At 49.2% G+C, this 18,361-nt stretch overlaps 1 protein-coding gene across 1 annotated transcript in view; it reads left to right on the top strand.

Annotated features, from left to right (window-relative positions):
- Positions 1–1,610: 1,610 nt before the first annotated feature.
- The window catches only part of PPP1R16B (protein phosphatase 1 regulatory subunit 16B), a 59,802-nt gene continuing 43,051 nt past the window's right edge, over positions 1,611–18,361 (top strand). The window contains exon 1 of the mRNA XM_030288458.4: positions 1,611–1,760. The gene's annotated coding sequence lies outside the window, so the exon portion shown is untranslated. The remainder of the gene's footprint in view (positions 1,761–18,361) is intronic.

Raw genomic sequence — 18,361 nt, forward strand, 5'->3', positions numbered from 1 at the left:
AAGAGGGTGGGGGGCTGGGAGAACAGTTTTGAGGATATTTTAGGGTTTTTAAATCCTGTAGCTGTTAAGCTTCATTTCATCTCTTTACGCTGACTCACTGCTCTGGCACGGAGCCAGGGTATTTATGAGACTCCCCCTTCATTTCCATACGTGCCTCAGAAAGCAGCTGTGCTTACAACACAATTTCAATAAACAGACAGCTGAATTATGGACTTCAGAGACTGATGCAAAGTTGCTGAGCTCTCCAGTGCCCTGGGCTAAGGCTCCTGCTGCCAGACTCGGGCTTTGGAAAGCCGCCTCCACCCTGCGCAGCCCAGGGCTGCCAAGGTCCTGGCTGCTGATCTAAGTCTATCCCAGAGCTGTAATTAACCTCTAACGTGGCTAAAACTTTTCCCATTCCATCCATCCTGCACCTATATCCCTGTGGATCCAGCGAGGAGGAGAACATGGGTGAGTTTGCTTCTCATCAGCTTTGTTTTCAGATTTTTGCACATACAGAGGCAGCAATTAAACAAGTTTTGCAGTTAAGCTGTGTCTCCATGGGTCACTTGCTGACGCCTAAACTGTGGTTCTGCCATGTTGCAGTAGTAATAAGTGAATTCTGGACAGAGCTCTCAATCACATGTCAGGGAAAGCTCTTACCTTAGTCAGACCTTCACCCTGTGGTGAAGGTCTCCTGTACACTTGCAAAGATTCAGGTTTATTACTTGTGAACACTTATCTGCACCTTTTCAGGGAGTGACTCACATTTCAAACCTAAAGGCCTCTCTTGGGCTAGAAGGGTTTCAGTGAAACCCCACAGCTCGGTGTCAGGGCTGCTCCCCGTGGATCTGTTCAGCCTGGGAGGATGCTCTTTCCCAAGGACAAATAGAGTCCATGGTGATTAATCCTCCAAACCCTCTGAAACACATTTCACCCTGGAAAAGGCAACTGATCCCAGACACAATATCTGACAGCAGCATGAGGAATCTGCTCTGCTTCGCTCCCAGTGGGTGAGTGTAGGCTCCCAGTGCCACTCCCTGGCCCAGGAGGCTTCTTGGCTTCTCTCCCAGTTCCAGTGACTGGTTTGGCTCCTGGCAAGGGCTCTCATCTGCCTATGAAATTGGCATAAGGCATACTTCAGGAATGGCATTTGGTTTTGGCATCAGTCACTGTGTTAAAGCAATGTTACACTGCATTGGGGGGGATTTTGGTTCCTCCTAAAAAGTTCTCTGGGACCCCATCCCTCACACCAAATCGCTCTGTGGCAAATAGGAATCTGCTGCCGGGCTCACATATTTATGACAAAAATCCTGGCAAAACAGTTTCTAAACCACATATCCACCTTCCAGCTTCAGTGCGGGCAGCAGCATCGCATCCCTCACCTTGTGCTTAGCCGAACGCCGGGGGAAATCTTATCCATAGTCAGCTGGGCAGGCAGAGGCGCGACCTTCCACCGAAATTCAAAGAGGTTTTTTATTTTAAAAATATTTAGAAATTTATCCGAATCACCCCTCCCAGCGACAGAAACAGCCCCCGCTCCCCGGAGCCCGCAGCGGCCGCTCCCGCAGCATCCCCGGGGATGCTCCGCGCCTTCACCTGCGGGGCGGGCACCGCTCCCCGCCCGCCCCCGGGCCCGGCCCCGCCTCGGGGCGGAGCTGCGGCCGCGGCCGGGCCGGAGGCGGGCGGGGACCGGGACCGGGTCTGCGCGGCGCCGCTGCCTCCCTGCGCTTCCCTCCGCCTGCCCTGCCGCGGGGCCGGGCCCGGCGCGGAGCTCCGCGGTGAGTGCGGGGCCGTGTGAGGGGAGCGGCGGGGGTGGGGCTGGCCCGGCTCGGCTCGGATCGGTTCGGTTCGGTCCGGGGATGCTGCGGGGGTGCCGCGGTGTTGGGGTGAGCCCGGCCCCGGAGCGGGCTGTGCAGCAGGAACAGCCCGGCCGCCTTTCCGTGGCACGGGGCTGGGGACGGGTCCCGCTCCGGGCCGGCTCTGGCTCCGCGGAGCTCCGCGCTGGGGCTCCGCGCTGGGGCTCCGCGTTGAGGCTCCGCGCTGAGGCTCCGTGGAGCTCCGCGCTGAGGCTCCGCGCTGGGGCTCCGCGCTGAGGCTCCTCGCTGAGCCCCGCGCCGTGGGTGTGCGTGTGCCGGGCTGCTGCTGGTGGGTTTTGCTCGGTGCCTGTGGAATTCCTCTCCCTTCTGGCACGGAAGTGGGTGTGGAAGAAATTTACTCGAGGTAGCACGAGTATAAGCAGCTGTAATTACTGAAATGGCATCGGGGCTGCGAGGTTTCAGGGGAGGTGAAGGGCTTTTGGGGACAGTCTCCTTCAGGCTATGACAGACCAGGGGAGCTCAGCCTGAACTTCAGCCCCTTCTCCAGCTCCAGGGCCTGAGGTGGCAGTGCTGGTAGAGATGCTTTTGGCTGACTGACGAGCTACCAAAATTCTGGTTTATTTCTCTGCTTGCTTACCGCGAAAAGATCTGTTCTGCACGGTGAAAACCAGTCGAGGAGGAGAAGGAAGATACTTCAAGCTGCAGTAGGGTAATAGTTGGAAAAGTGTGTTTTTACAAATTGTCAAAGAAAGGAGAGGGTTCACAAACCTGGGGAAAAAAAACCAAAAAACAAAACAAACTCAAACCCATCTCTGAGCCCTCCTGTTCCCTAAGAAACCCTCAGGGAACCTCGGGGCTGCCCTCGCTGTCACCTTGACCCAGCCTCCCTTGACCCGCTCTCCTGAGCCTTGCCATTATTGTTAAGTGGTTTTTCACAGATGGAAGGGCCAAGTGCTGTTATGGCAGAAAGCAGAAAGGTTTTTTCTGGCTGGAACAGGACTTAGTCTGGAGGTAGATTGTGTTTGTTGTGAAAGATGTAATGTATTAAACCCTGATAGTGAAGAATACTTTTCTCATTCATGTTTTTTCCTTCCTTTCCTTCTCAATGCTATGAGATAGATAAAAAAGTACAGCTGATATGTAAGTACTCTTATTACAGTATTTTCATGGGTTTTGCTTTATGTCCTGAGATCTCTTCTGAGGCTGGAATTTAAATTTTAAAAAAAGCTAATTTTCCCTCTGACTGGAAACCATAAGTGACTATTTAATAAGAAAAATAAAGTTTAAAGTGCTGAACTTCAGATATGTGTGATGGATGTGATGAAATGCTGAGATATCACATCTTCTTTTTGCCATCAAGACCACGTGTCCAGGATGTGCATTTCTAACAATGTCTTGTTGTTGAGTCAGTTGTTGCAGGAAAAATGACTCTGTGTAAATGTGCTGGTACCAATTGTACCAGCTCCTCGGTGCTTCTGCAGCCACTTTGTTGGAACCGTATTTTCCCTTGGTTTAATAATTTATAAAATGCCTGTTGCCTCTAGGCACATTTCATCCAGCAAGAAGAAAAACATCAACCAGTGTTTACTGGTTACGAAGCCTGAAGTTTTTGTGGATGAGGGGGTGACTCAATTTTATCTTCTATAAACTCACAAAAAAGCAGGATTTGTGCTGAAAGTCTTGTTGGTTATTATTTGGTTATTTTCCTCGTCCTTTAAAAGGATGAAACTTGCTCTCTGGTGACAAAGCGGGTTTTAACTGTGACCTTCCTTACCTTAATTCTGGGTCTTCTTTTTCCATTTACTTGAGTCTGATTTCAGTTTAGCAGCTCTTAAGTATTTAACAACTGTCAAGTAAGATGGCAAAATCAGATCCTACATCTTCGCCAGCTGAGCTGCTTTGGCTGAAAGAGATCAACCTCTTTTTGGGCAATAAATTGCTCTCTCAAATCCTCTGCCAGATACTTATGAGCCACTGTCATTAACTGTATTTTGAATCACTCACTGAGCTGGAGGGGGGAAATTGGCCTGCACTTCATCTCATCTCTTTTGAAACTGCTAAATGATGATTCAGTGACCTCAGTGGGCAAATTATATCAACAACTAATTGGCCTAAGAAGAAAAACTTGCCTGATACCAAATAAACTGGCTGTTGCTGTTCATTATCCTGAAGAAGATGGTCCAGGTGAAACCCACAGTTTCAAACAGTGACAGGGTTTTGTTGTGGCACTGGCAAGGGGTCACAGTGAGCTCCTTCTTTTGGCCATACCCGGGTGTGGTGTCCTCTTCACCTCAGCAGGTTTTGAAGGTATTGTCCTTTGAAGGATAAAAATCTTAACACTTCAAGCTTGCCTTCCCCTGTGGACAGCCCTCTCCTCTTCCTCCTCAGAGGGTAAACCTGCTCACTGGGGTGTGGTGTTTTTGGGGGATTTGGCTCTGGGGGGATCCCAGCAGAGCTGAATTTAGGAGGGAAGGCAAAGCATAATGCAGGGTCACCACCTTGTCATTCCCATCCCTGCTTTGACAAAGCCCTTTCCAGGAGCCGTGTGCCGATTCCCAAAGATGCCTGGCAGCTTCCCTGGGGACACAGGTTGGGGTTAACCCCTTGTGGGCAGTGAGCCGTGCTGGGTGGCTGGCTGGGGAGAGGAGAGCAGGGTGGGGAGCTCTGCCAGTGCCACGGTCAGCCCGACCTTGCTGCTTGCTCTAAACAGTTCAGGGCCAGTGGCTGCGCTGCAGGGAGAGCTGGAATTGCAGGTGAGTGCCAGGGTAGAAGCATCCAGGTGTGGCCTGTTCAGCTTCCCTTGCTTAAGCAGCTGCAGGAGTGAGCTGGGATGTGTGAAAGGGGTCAGCTGGTGGCTCTTTGCAAGGCTGTTAGTCGACTTACACCACCTCCTAGGATCGTGTTGCCAGCTGGCTCATCCTTTAGTGAAGTTTCAAGAGGCTTATCACAATCTTACTAGAAATCTGTCGTCTTCTATTAATCTGCTTGTCTCTCCTTGTCTCCTTCCCGAGTGCTCCCCTGCACATTCACTCCACAGCCCTGCTCTGCTGCTTGCCAGAGCCTTGTTTAGGGCATGCACAGTTGTGGACTGCCACTTTTTACCATCCAACATGGTTTTTCTGTAGATAGAGAGAGGTACTATATTTTTAAAGGTTTTCTCTGAAGGTGATGCTCCTGAAAGGCCAGAGGAGCCCTGCTGCTTTGCTGGCTGGGTGGAGGTGCAGGGTGGTACCAGCAGCAAGCTGAGTCCAGCTCTGCTTAAGGCAGAGCCCACTCCTGGGTCAGGTCCTGCCCAGTGTGGGGCACGGGGTACTTGGCCAGGGCAGCAGCACCAGGGGATGGTGGGTGGGAATCAGCTGCACCTCACCCCTGAAATCAGGACAGTTCCTGCTTTGCTGGGCTTGGCTTGAGCAAAGAGCAGCAGAAAAGCTGTCAGACTTTGGGAGGTGAGAGCAATGACTGCAACAGCCCGGGTCTCAGGCAGTGGAAGGTTGGTCAGTGCAGCTGCTGACACAGGACCAAGTCAGGACTCAGCTCTGCTGTTGGGACAAATGACACCTGCAGAGTGATGTGGCTCTTCCTGACAGAGCTTTTCCTTGCAGCTCTCAGGAACATGTCAGCACTGGGGTTAACAGCCACGTAGGCACTGAGGAAAAAGAATGAATAGCTTGAGGAAGGCTAAGCCTTAATACCCAAACAAAGCAATAAAAAAATGGTGTATCGTTGGACAGGAATTAAGTGAGCTGTGAGATCTCTGGCTCTAGAGGCCCTGCCAGGAGATACACAGCCTTTGACAAAGGTGGCCTGGCTGTCCCTGTGTCCAGAGGCAGCATCCATGTGCTGACGCAGGTGCTGAGCTGCTGGAGCCGCCCATCTGCCTCTCCCCTTGACTTTCACAGGGATGCTCTTTCTCCTGCACAACACATTGTTTGCTCTCCTTGGATGCTGCTAGCTGGCAGGGAAAGAGATCAGTCTGTTTTTTTTCCAGAATAGTCAGCTGATTGCTGATTTCATCCCATGGGAAGTGGTTGAAAAGCATGAGACAGGTGGGTTGGCATTCCTGCTTTGTAGCCCTCCACAATTCCAGCAGGAGAAGGATAAGGGAGAAGTGCAGTTGCTGGGTACATTTCCGTGTTTGCATTTGAAAGAGCTCGATAGGCTGTGATTAACGGGGCTAAATGGGAGCTTGATAAACGGTAAATTCAAAGGAGCCTCAAACAAAAATGGCTTTAGGAGGAGGCCTTGGGGTGCTGTGCAGGGCAGGCTGTGGGTGTGCTGTAGTGCTGTTTGGTTTTAGTGGGCAGAGAGCACTGCAGGCTCTGTCCCCTGCCCTGTGTGTGCCATGCACCTGCTGAGGGACAGCCCTGTGCCTGTGCAGACACTCCTGCAGGTGGTTGTTTTTCTCCTGCTTTAAGTTAATGTGATGTTCCCAAATTGAGAGTACCACATCTGCATCCCAGAGCCCCCCGTGTCCCCATAGCCAGGCTCCAATTAAGGATGCTCTAAAAGCAGCAGGCCAGCTACCATGGCCTTGCAGATGAGAACCATTGGCCTAATCTATTTTTACAGTGAGTTAAACTAGAAAAAGGTACTGCCACTCTAGAATAAGAAACCACCTGGGGAGTTAACCCAGAATAGTTGTTCTGCTTTGAATTCACGCCCTATCTCACTTCAGAATAACTTTCCTTCCATATATGCAGGCCCTGTAAATGCCAAATACAGGGCATGGCTTAAGCAGGATCTCCAACAGAGCCAGGAAAACACCTTTTTGCTGAAGTCTCCCTGCATTCACACACTTGAACTCAGGCATCCTTCTCTGTCATGATGTTTCATGCTCAGTGCCCTGCAGAGTGCTGTGCTCCTTTCCCACCCCAGCTCTGTGCTTTGCTCCAACACCCTGACTGCCATCTCCCACAGCCACCTCTGCTGTCCTCCCCTGTCCCCAGCCAGCTCCTGAGCAGGTCACACACAGTGAAATGAGCATCCCGAGTGCTCAGTCCTTGTCAGGATTGTGCAAAGAGCTTTTCTCAGGCTCGCCACCTTGCTCAGTGGGCAGCAGCTAAGAAGCAGCATCAGGTGGTTTTTTGGCACTGATAACTTGGGCTGGCCAGGGGTGGCAGGTGTAAATTATTTGCAGTGGCCAAAGGTTTTGCTCTGGTGCTGCTCTTGTGTCCATCAGGAGGAGTAGTGGGGATGTTGGCATGATGGTTTGAGTTGTGCAGGGACATTGCTCCTCTGGCTTTGTCCAGCTCAAGTTAAATGTATGTAATTTTAACATCTGATTCTTTGGGGGCTGACTCATGCCTTCTTGGCCTGAATGATTCATAGCTCTTGAACTCCATTGCTAAATTCATTATGCAACAATTACAGGGTTGGAAATGCCACCCTAAGTGCACACAAACAAGCTGGCAGCAACTCCCCCCTCCTTTTCTCTCACCCTGAGTCGCCAAGAGACCTTCCTGTGAGTTTGCTCTTGTCCCTGCTTTGTGGATGAGGGTTTGCTGTATCTTGCTGCTCTGCCCTTGAGCTGGGAGGGGCAGGAGTTGCAGGTTGGTATTTCTGGAAGAGAGGACAGCCTACAAGGGAAGAATGGAGATGCACAATTTCATTCAGCAGGACCTGTTGCCTTAATTTTGTCCCAGCTGCTCATTATGATGTTATGGCATCCTGAATGATCCATATGGGAAAACCCCAAGTATGAGGTGTTGCTCTAAGGTAGCTCCATGTGGTGATTTTGGAATTTGGCAGCATTTCATGGGCTCAGAGTCTGCTTGATGCCTGGCATGGCAGGTCAAAGGTCAAATACCCCTCCAGGGAGAAAGACCAAGGAAGGAAAGAGGCCCTGTGCTGGCTGTGGGGTATCCAGTAATACCTTATTTTTCTCTCCTCGGTGGGAGATTTAGGGATTTGTGTAGGACTTGGCTTTTTACTAGTGAGGTCTCGAGCAAGAGTTCATCTGGTATTTGAAGTTAAGTGGGTTTTGTACTGGGTGGGCTTTGCTTAACGCCCCCAAAGCAGTGGGTGGGAGCAGGGCTGTCAGTGGGATGCAGAAGGGTCACCCCCACCATCTGCTCATCTGAAATCTGATCAGATTTCAGGCTTTAAGGTGCCCCTCTTATCTGAATTTGACTTCTGCACTGGTTTTTCTGTCATCCAAATAATATTTATTCTCAGAACAACCACTGAAGTGAGGTACCTACCAAATGCCCAGGAAGTCATCCCTGAGAGCAGCCATTCTTCCCAGCTGAGGCCTTAAATCTTGATATCTTTGGGAAAAGTCTCTCCTGGACAGGTCTGACCGTTTGAACATTGGGACACAGAAGAATGGCTGAATGTTGGGCTCATCAGTGACTGAGGTTTTCAGGGTTTTCCTTGGTCCTCCTTAACCTGTGGCAGCAGAACCCTTGTGCTGGTAATCCCAGCGATGGCAGAAGCAAAGTAAGAACTGGACTGTGAGGAGGAGAGCTGTGCTAGCAATTCTGCTTCTGTGCTTGCAAGTCAAGTCAATCTAAGTATACAAAATCCTATTTTCAAACGAGCAAGTGGTAAATATTTGATTAAACTAGATGTCAGAGCAATTGTATTGTCAGAGCAGCAAGTCAAGCCAACAGCCACCCTGGCTGTGGCCAAGAGGAGATGCAGAAAACACAGAAAGTAGGGCACGTATGGTGACGTGCCTAAAAATAAGGTTCTTCAGAAACAGAAAATCTGCCTCCCAAGCAAGGCAGTGGCAAGCTGCTCCCAGAGTCTGATTTCAGACTGAAACTGGCGATGTTGGCACTGCAGAGAGCTGTGCTAAGGTTTTGTTAGCATTCTGCTAGCAAAACATTTCGTTTCAATCTCATGGCTTGCATGTGAGATAAGGAGTTCCTCTGGAGCAGGGCGGGCAGAGGTGGAAGTGAGAGGCGGTGCTGCTTTTCCCGAGCAGGCTTTCTGCTCATCTGCACCTTCAGGAGCCTTTGTCCTCTCCAAGTATTGTGGTTGCACTTTCTAGAAGATGCTCTTGTAATATTCCTGCAGGCTTCCCTGGGAAAGCAGCCTGGGTTGCCCTGGTCCAGGCATGCTGATTGTGGGTGCTGCTGTGGGTGGGCTGGCCCTGGTACCCTATAGCAGCTATAGGGGGCTGCAGGAAGCCTGACCAGGGCTGGGAGTGATGGATCAGCAGCCTCAGGACCCCCTTCTTGTGTGCTGGTGGCTAACCTTGACCTGCAGAATCTGGGGGAACTGGAGGATGAATTTTTTGGTGACATGTGCGTGGTTTAGCAGGTCAAGAAGTCATCGTGGAGTTCACCAAGGTATAAGGGCTAAACCTTAGACAACAAATCCAGATGTTTGAGCTGTCTGGAACAAAGCATCCCACACTATCACCTGGATAATTCATTTTTCCCAAAGTCTCAGTATCGCATGGATAATTAATTTTTCTCAAAGTCTCACCTCTTTACTCTCCCAGCAGAGCCTGTGGGCGCCCTGCTGGTGCCTGCACAGCAGAGGCAGGAGGATAACACTATCCTGAGCAGCTGTAGGGGCTCCCTGATGGATGCAGGATGGGTCAGAGGCCGTCTTTGTATGTTATTTTGTTAAGACCTTTTGAGGATTATTGGAATTGTTGTAGATACGCTCAATAATGTCCATAAGCTTTAGAGCTGAAAGCATTTTGTTAGCAGTAATTAAATGCAACCGCTGTTTAAAATGGATGGATCAGACAGTTGGGAAGAGAATCCTCTCATAAATCTCCCACAAAATCAATATTCCTGCTGTCAGGTGTGTAGCAAACACTTTTAAATTCTGCCAGTCACTGGCTTTATCACCGTGGTGCCACAAAGCTGACAGCATCATACCTTTGCCTTGGAAAGGGACCAGCAAGGCAGGACTTGCTTTTGGTGGCAAAACCCCCAGAAAAATCAATAAAAATTGAGGAATGCAGTCCCACTGGATGGTAACTCCCTGTAAGAAAGCTCAGCCCTGGGGGTGCACATCTGCATGGGGGCAGGTGGGATGCCCAGAGTGGGAATTCCCAGGGAAAGGCACATCCCTGTGCACAGCAAGAGCCCTGCTGCTGGCACATCCCACTGGCACGGCCTGAGGTGCCCAGGAGCTGCAAATGGAAAATCCAGGCACTTATCTAGCTTGTTGCTGTGCCAGAATAGGGCTGTTCCTAGGATTATTTTTTCCCGTGGGCCAAAATATGTGTAAAGGGCTTTAAACAATGGAAGGATTTCTGTTAAAAAGAGTGGGGCGCGGGTGCGAATAGGGTTGTAATTTATATCTTGAGGGAAGGGTGTGGGCTCTTCCAGTGGTGTTTTTGAGATTCTGTTGGAAATTAGCTTGGGGTTTGTTTTTTTTTTTCCTTTCATTTTCCCCATATCTTATTTTAAAGCCTGTTTTGAGGCAAACTTGTTGTTTTGCAACTTACAGATCTCTCAATGTGTAGCTGAAAATGTCAGGAAGAGGGGATGCAGTTTTGGAAGCCTCCACACATCTGTCTGAGGCAGGGTTGATAAAAAATGGAAGCTCTAACCAGAAAAACAAATAAAAAGAGGTAATATCACTGTCACAGATGGGTCGGGCTGCTTTCCCTGCAGGTGTCTGCATTGCAACCCCCACTCCCATATAATGTGCTGTGAAAAAAATAAATTGAGAGCCCAATCGGAGACTTATGCCCTCAATTAATTTTTGTTCCACATAATCGGAGCTGCTGCATGCCTTTCCTTCAATATTTAACTGCCTGGCTCAGAGGATGCGAGGGAAGTTGGGATTCTCTTCGTGTTTGCACAGAAATCCCATTCTGATCCTTCTTTCTTTGCCTAAGGGCAGGGATCCTGCTGCTCCTCTGATGCCGGAGATAAATTTTTGTTAGCAGACACTTCTCTGCCTAGGGGAGCAAAGGGGAGAGGGGAGTGGTGTGTGCTGGATTCTTGAAGGAGTAAAATTGCCTTGTCTTCAAGCATCACCTTCCCTGGAGGCGGCTGTGCTGTCTGGGGCACAGTCTGCTCCTGGCTCCATGTGCTCAGCTCATGGGAAAAAGCAATCAGGACAATTAGTGAGTGCTGTGTGCATCTTCACACAGAGGTGTCTCTGTGGCCCTGAGTTAAAGGGCAGTGCCTTCTTCTGGTGTCGTTTCAAATTGAGCCCTGAACTTACTTTCTAATTTTTAACTCGACTCTAAATCGATGCTAAGATTTTCAAGTTCAAGCTGGCAGAAATGCCCCCCTCCCTTCTCCTTGTGGAATTTCATAGCCAAGAGTCCAGGGTGGTTTTTTTACTGATTCCTGAAAGCAGAGGGGAACCCAAGGTGTCCCCTTTGGGAAGTACAAGGGGTTGAGCAGTTCTTGCAGCTCCAGGGCATCCTTCAAGTTGTTCCCAGTGCCTGGACTAGAGCTGCACCTCAAACTGGGGCTGGAACTGCCCATTCTGCCCATGGATGTGGAGGAGGAACCAGTGAGAGTGAAGCTTAGCTGGTGAGAAAGATGATGGGGAATAAAAATAGAGAGGGGAGAAGAAACCCCCAGCTATTAGTGAGTGGGAAAACCATCTGCATGGAAGTTCTAGTATTGAAAATATCCCCAGAAATGGGCAACTTAATGCAGAAAGGTGTGTGAGAAATGGAACTCACTTTCAAAACATATTAAAACCTTATCAAAAACACAACAAAAGACTGACTAGATAAAATATTACAGCGCTGGGAGCAAAGGATTTTTCCCTCCATGTGCTCATCCACACAGTGGATGTTCTGGCTTTTAACCCTTTAGCCCCTCCCAAAGTTCTGTCCGTGTTTGCCCATGGCTCCTTCTTTGCTGACCAGGGGTGGAGATCACTTTTTTACACCTTGATTGGTGGTCAGGTGCTGCCAGAGTAACAATCCCACCCTCCCAAATGTCCCAAACCCAGGGCACCCCCTGATAACAATGCAAGGGAGGGGTGAAGCATATCTGTAAATCTATAGAACTTCTCTTAACATACACATAATATTTGCCCTTTAATTGTGAGAGTCAGCATGACGTTACTCATCTAGCACAGGAGGCAGCTCTGAGGTGCTGAAACAGAAAGGTGCATCTATCTCCAGGGCTTTTAGAGGAAGGTTTTTAAAACGCCTCCAGGTCCCTCTGCCTGGCACTGGAATGGGGCTCCGGGAGCTGCTCTGCACAGGAGCCACCTGGAGGGAAGTGAGATCTGAGCTGGTTTAGCTTTAAAGTTCTGGTGTGCTCCTAAATCCTGGGTGTGAGCTGTGCTCAAAGCCCTGTCGTAAACACAGGCGAACCCAACACGAAGAAATGATGATATCTGACTCAATTCAGAAGGCTAAATAACTTCTGTATTATAACTATGCTAAAATACATTAATATACTATATAAAAGGAGGATACTAAAACTACATACTACTTTCTCTACCTCTTAACTCATGACCCTCTCTGAGAGCCCAGCCCCAGGTGGGTTGGATTGGCCATCAGGCTCAAACAATCCTCACCAGAATCCAACCAAGCAATCACCCCAGGTAAACAATTCTCCAAACACATTCCACATAGGAAAAACAAGGAGCAGAAATAGAAATTGTTTTCTCTTTAATTTCTCTCTATGCTCCTCTATGAAGAATCCTGAGAGGGAGAGAAATGTGCTTGCCACAAAGCCCTTCCCTGCCAGAGCTCCTCAGCCCTCTGTGCCTGGGGACCACCACCAGCTCTGGGTTACTCCTTGCTGCACACTGATCTGGGGGAGGACTGCCTGGCACAGAAGAGGTTTCTGATTTTTAAAAACAACTTTTAAGGAAGCCCACGTTGAAATATTGATAGGAAAAAGAATGTATATTGTGCTGTGTTGGGTGTTTACAGGAAATATATAGTGAAAATACTGAGGGGCTTTCCTCAAACAACTGCCAGTATTGTTAGTATGGAACAGTTGGGAGGAGAAAAGAAAGAGGTGCTTAAAATTCTCTATTGCCAGTGTTGGATCCAAAGAGAATTTTTTTTTTTTACTTTCTGCTTCTCTTTTCTTCTGCTTTCTTGTATTTCATTCCCTCTGCTGGGAAGGAGTTCATTGGAGACAGAGAGATTATCTGGAATTAGAGATAAAGCAGCCAAACAAAAATCTTTTTAATGATCTGGAGCAGAATTTAGCTTAAAATTTTGAGCTTTCCATCAAGCTAGAAAAATATTTTACAAGGATGCACCTTCACCACATTTGCAGTAGGCAGCAATGAAAATTCCTTTGCTGCAGATGGTAAAACAATATCTTCACTTTAAGAAGGTAATTGGGGCACAGATTAAGTTACTTACTTTGCATACAAGAAACCTGTGGGAAAGCCAAGAATCTCTCCTGAAGCTCCCAATTTCTGACGAGATCTCTCACCCAGAATATTTCTGTACCTGCTCTTCCCCACCAGCACTCCAGGGCAGATGTAGGAGTTGTGTTCCCTAAGGGGTCCTGGCTGAAATATATATATTTATATATAAAACATATATTTATATATTTGTATAAATTTGTATATTATATATTTTTAGATATATATTTATATATTTTTAAAGTGATGTTTCCTGCCACTTTCCCTATCCTTCCCTCAGGAGGAGCCATTCTCCTGGTAGTGCTGAACATCCACTGCTTAAAGTGTAGCTGAAGCCCCAAGTTAGGAAAGGAGCTGTTTCCTTCTAAGATACCAGTGAAATTAAATCAGGCAGCAACAATTTTCATCATTTTCACTCCTCCATGTGGTTAGCCTGTGGGTGCTGTGGGGCTCAGAGCACAACACAGAGAGAATCACACAGTCTGTAAGAAGAATTGGCCACCAGAAGCAATAGCCAGAGCAGCACTGAGGCACCAGTAGGTTCCAGCAGCACATTGTGGAAGGAGCACAGGACTAGAAATACCAATCCTGAGGTGGTGATATGGCTCTTTGCTGCCCAGAGAGATGCCAGTGACTTTGCTATGTGTTCATCTGCTCACCTGTGGGTGCTCCTGAGCTCTGGAGAAGGGTTTGGTGCAGATTATTGAGGGCACTGGCTGAGCTGTGTGTCCAGCTGTGGTTTGAGGTGCTGCCTTGGGCTCTGGGCAGGTTCCTGCCTTCAGCCTTGCCCCCAGCCCTGATGTCCAGAGCAGCCTGTGGTCAGTGCCCGCCTGTGCCACACTCCATGTACAGAGACGCAGACAAGGGAGATGGTACAACCTAACCTGGCAGGGTGATGCTGGAGAAAGAAACATTTAGGCTTCAGGAAAAAGGGAAACCCTTCAGGAGACTTGAAATGCTGCTCTGTAGGAAAAGGGACTGTGTCCTGTGGCCCTGCAGGTGAAAATGAGTGGTTTGGGGCTGGGATTCTGTGGAGGATTGTGATTTGAAGTCTCCTTCCCAGTTTGCCATGTGGTCACTGTTGGTGTCCACCTCTGTGTGTCCTTGTTTGAGAAGCCAGTGGCCAGGTCCCTGTTGTAGGTGTGTGGGGCTCAGTGCAGTGTCCTTTTTGATGGTGCTCTAATGAAGTGTTTTCCCAAAAGGCAGGAAGTGACAGGGGCAGTTTTAGAAAAATCAGTTTTAGGCTGTGATGGTCTAAGCATGAAGGACCCTCTTGATTTGATGCACCCAGCAGGTGCACCCATGCAGAACATGCATCTTTGGCTGGTCTGTGTCCCCAGACAGGGACAATGCTGAAGGAAAAGCCTGTGAATTCTTCATTATTGGTGCCTGCTGCCAGAAGATGGGTTCAGCAGAAGGGCTGCAGTGGGCTGTTCACCTTGCATTTCATGGGACAGGAACACACAGATTGGCCTTGACCCTTGCAGGGGGCAGAAAAGGAGAATTTGGCAGCTGCTCACCTTCCATGGGGCAGGTGTTGATGTTAATGAAATAAATCTATCAGGCACCACCTCCTCTGCTGACCGCTTGTGCACTCAGATCCCTGCTGTAGGCTTTGGTGCTTGGTTTCCAATTCCAGTGGAGAGATCAGCTTGGTGTGGGGAGGAGAGGGTTATTTCTGGCTGTTCATGCCACTGACTTGGCTTTGTGCTGCTGACACCTCACCTGATCACCCAGGCCCAGTCCTGCAGGTGTCTCACCATCAGCAATCCAGTGGCTGGAAATGATCCCCTTAGCTTCAGAAGTGGCTGCTCTGGGCCTTCCTGTTTTCCCTTTGCTTGAAAGCTTTAAAGAATCTCCAGCCTTTCACTTCAAAGTGTACCATTCAAGGGTTGCTCTTCCATGGTTTGTGGGATTTTTTTTTTTTTTTGAGTAGAATAAAACTGAAATTGGTTGATGACACTTAAGTGAAGGAGTTCTGTGAGTGTTTGTGCTCTGCATCAGTGTCGTGCTGTGCTCTAACTGCTGCCTTGGGAAGATGTGACAGAGGATTTGCAGGTCACAGCTCCATCATCAGATGGGGAGATGAGGAGCCTCTCCAGCCTCACTCAGCAGCGTGGCTGCTTTAACAGACCCAGCTCCAGCCTCAGCAGTGCTGTGGCAAACTGTCTGCAGGTTGGATGCTTCGTGGGAAGGTCAGGGGCAGCTCTGAGTGTGTGCTGGTGGAGGAAATGAGTACCTTTGGTTTTCACCTACGAGGGATGCAGGTGCCAACCTCAAAGAGTGAAATGGGAAGGAGTGTGTGTGTGAGATGACTTCAGACAGGGTTAGTGGCACAAGCTGCAACCCTGAGTCAGTAAACTCCCACTTCACTTGTACTGGCAGTGAGTAACCTCGCCTTGAGAGTACTTTTGGGTTTAGTCAGGCGATACAAACGATACAGGAAATGCAAATTTACAAAAAAACCCCAAAAACAACAACACTATGGTGTTGGCCAACACTTGTGTGCCCTTTGCAGGAGCCAATCTTTGGTCAGAGTGAGCCTGTCCCTGCTGCAGTGCCAGGAGGGGGATGGCAGCAGTGCCTTGCCTTCCTTTTGGCCCCTGAACAGTCCCCGTTGTCCCTGCAGGGCCAGGGGCTGTGTGTGGGGGGCAGGATGTGCTCAGCCTGGTGGCACCAGTGCTGCTGAGCTCATGGAAACTGCTCAGCTCGGCCCAACAGGAGGAATGGTGCTTTTTCCTGCCCCCTCTGCTTCTTTAAATAAAACGGAAACCAAAATGTGATGCCTTACAAGCCACAGCCACCCACACAGCCACTTCTGTGTCACTTTGCAGGTAAGCAAATGCTGGGGCCTGAACCTGTGCTATAATTAGCCTGACCTGTTTGTTCCACAAATCAATGTGTCATTTCTGCAGGTACAGGGAAGGAACCAGGTCACTGGAAACAGGCAGCCAGAGCTATGGGGACAGTCTTTTTTGGGGCTCTGGGGTCTGTGAGAGTGATAGGAAGTTATATCTGGGGGGAAGCTGAGCTGTGTCCACTTCAGGAAGTGCTCTCAGGGTGACCTTTTAGCTCCTTTAGAGGTTCTTTTTCTGGTTGGATTGAGGACATGCTGGCATTTGGTACTTCCAGACATGTCATGATGTCTGTGGATCTCCCCTCTCCATTTCACTCCCCTTTGCAGACCACCTGAATCTCTCATTTCTTCTCTTGCAAGAGCACAGGAGCTGTGGAGGATGAGGTGCATGCAGAAAAGCTGAAACATGGGCAAGCCCAGCCACACTTGTCCTTTACTACTTATAAATTGCACTTTCCAAGGTGCAGTCCTAAACCCAAAGCGAAAACTTCCAGCCTATATTGTGAAATGCTGAAATAAAAGTTTCCTGCCTTAACAATCCTGCAGAATTGGGTCCTCATTTCTGCTCCAGGTATGTTTTGGAAAATATTTGTTCATCTTTGAGCAAACAATGGCAGAAGTGGGCTGGAAAAGGAGCAAGGTGGGAGTGCCTGTTCGGTATTCCGGGAGGCATTTCCTGCCCTTATCTCCCCTCCTTCGAGGCATTGTAACCGGGGCTTCAGATCTGCAGGCTGTGCTGCTGCAGCAGGGACTGAGATTGCCAACAAAGATACTTCCCAGGAATGCTTGCCAGGGGCAGGAGCTGGGTTCACCAGAGGTGCTGAAGAGCTTTCCAGCTGAGTGCTCGGGAAATGCGTCTGTCCCAAAAGAAAAGCTTCTTGGGAAGTGCATTCATGCATTTTCTGTGGGGTTTCTGGGGACTGTGGTGAGTCCCAGCCCACAGGGGCTGTGGGCAGGGGTCAGGGACTGCTGTGAGTGGCTCTTGTGCTGTGCAGTAGCCATGGCACCCTTCCCTTGCTTTCCAATGCCATGCTAAGCCACAAGTTGGTATTTTCCATCTCTAGCAAGTGAATTAAATTTGAATTTTGAGTTAGTAGCTCTCTTATGAAAAGCTTCACAAGGATTTGTGTTTATTCCTGTATAGAACTAAAGCATTTTTTGGCACTCTAATGGGATTAAACACGTTTTTTTTTTTGTGTGTGTGTGTTCAGGTCTATCCTGAAATCTTCAAAATAAGGTTTGCAGGCGCTGCTGAAGCTGTCCTTGGCCATTTGCTGGATAAAGCAGCTGCCTGGATCTGCTGTGTGCTCTAGCTGAGTATATTTGTTTTCAGTTCCCAAACCAATTATCTGTTGGAGGAAATGGCATGTCTCGCTCTCCGTCTGCCCTGATATTTATAGGTAAGGTCAAAGCCCTGTGGAAGGTCTGGAGCAGTGCTCAGTAGGTGTGGATGCCTCAGCCAGGATTCCCTGGGATGTGGTGGATGTGCTGTGTGGTGTGGACACTGCCCTGCAGCCCCTCCGAGTCTCCTCGATGGGCTGCTTCCCCCTCTGACAGGGATGAGCTGTGGCTTTTCCTGCCTCACCTGGATGGGGGAGGTTGGGTATCCTCACCACGGCTCTCAGCTGGGTCCAGCTGCCTTCCCTCTGCTGCTTTTCCATAAATTCTCTGCATCCAGTCCTTACAAGGCTGTCGCTCCCTCTATTTTGCAGCAGCAGAGTTGAGCTTCAGCTGTCTTAAGGTTTTCTCAAGTGCTTGTGAATACTTCAGTTCCTCAGTCACCCTTTCCCATCAACACTTTATTTTTCTTTTTCCTTTGTCCCCTCTGAGCTGGCTGAACCACACAAACTCTCATCTCATACCTGATAATGTGCTGCTTGCCTGGATTTTTCATGAACCATTTCAATGTGCTTTAAAGCACAGGTGTGATTGGAAAGGATAAATTCAGTTTGCTTGTGATTTTGGCTTTATTTCAATCTGAAATGTGGGCTGTGTTTTCTCCTCCTGGGCAGCTGCCCCTGGGTCCCTGCTTGGTCACTGTGGGTGATCCTGCTCAGAGGTTTCTGTTGTGGTCACACTGAGGCTCAGGAGCTGTCAACTCACTGCTCTCATTGCTTGTGGACCCCGAACAGCAAAACCAGAGTGATTTAGTGTGTGGTGAAGAGAAAACCTGAAGGGAGAGAGACATGAACACAGCCCTCGTGTTTTTAAGAGCTGAGGTGGTTTAAGTTGTTGTTAATACCTGAGAGCCAGGTCTGTCCATCTGTCCTCAGCTGGGGCTGGATGGATGAGGCAGAGCAGCACAGATGATGCTCCTGGTGGGTGGAATTCCTCTGGGAAAACCTGCCTGGCAGCGAGGCACCAGACAGGTATCCCCAGCTATGCCCAGCCTCTGGCTTTTGGGTTATTTCAGCTGGAATGGCCTCACCTG

This window comes from Taeniopygia guttata, chromosome 20 (assembly GCF_048771995.1).
Source record: "Taeniopygia guttata chromosome 20, bTaeGut7.mat, whole genome shotgun sequence".
NCBI lineage: Eukaryota > Metazoa > Chordata > Aves > Passeriformes > Estrildidae > Taeniopygia > Taeniopygia guttata.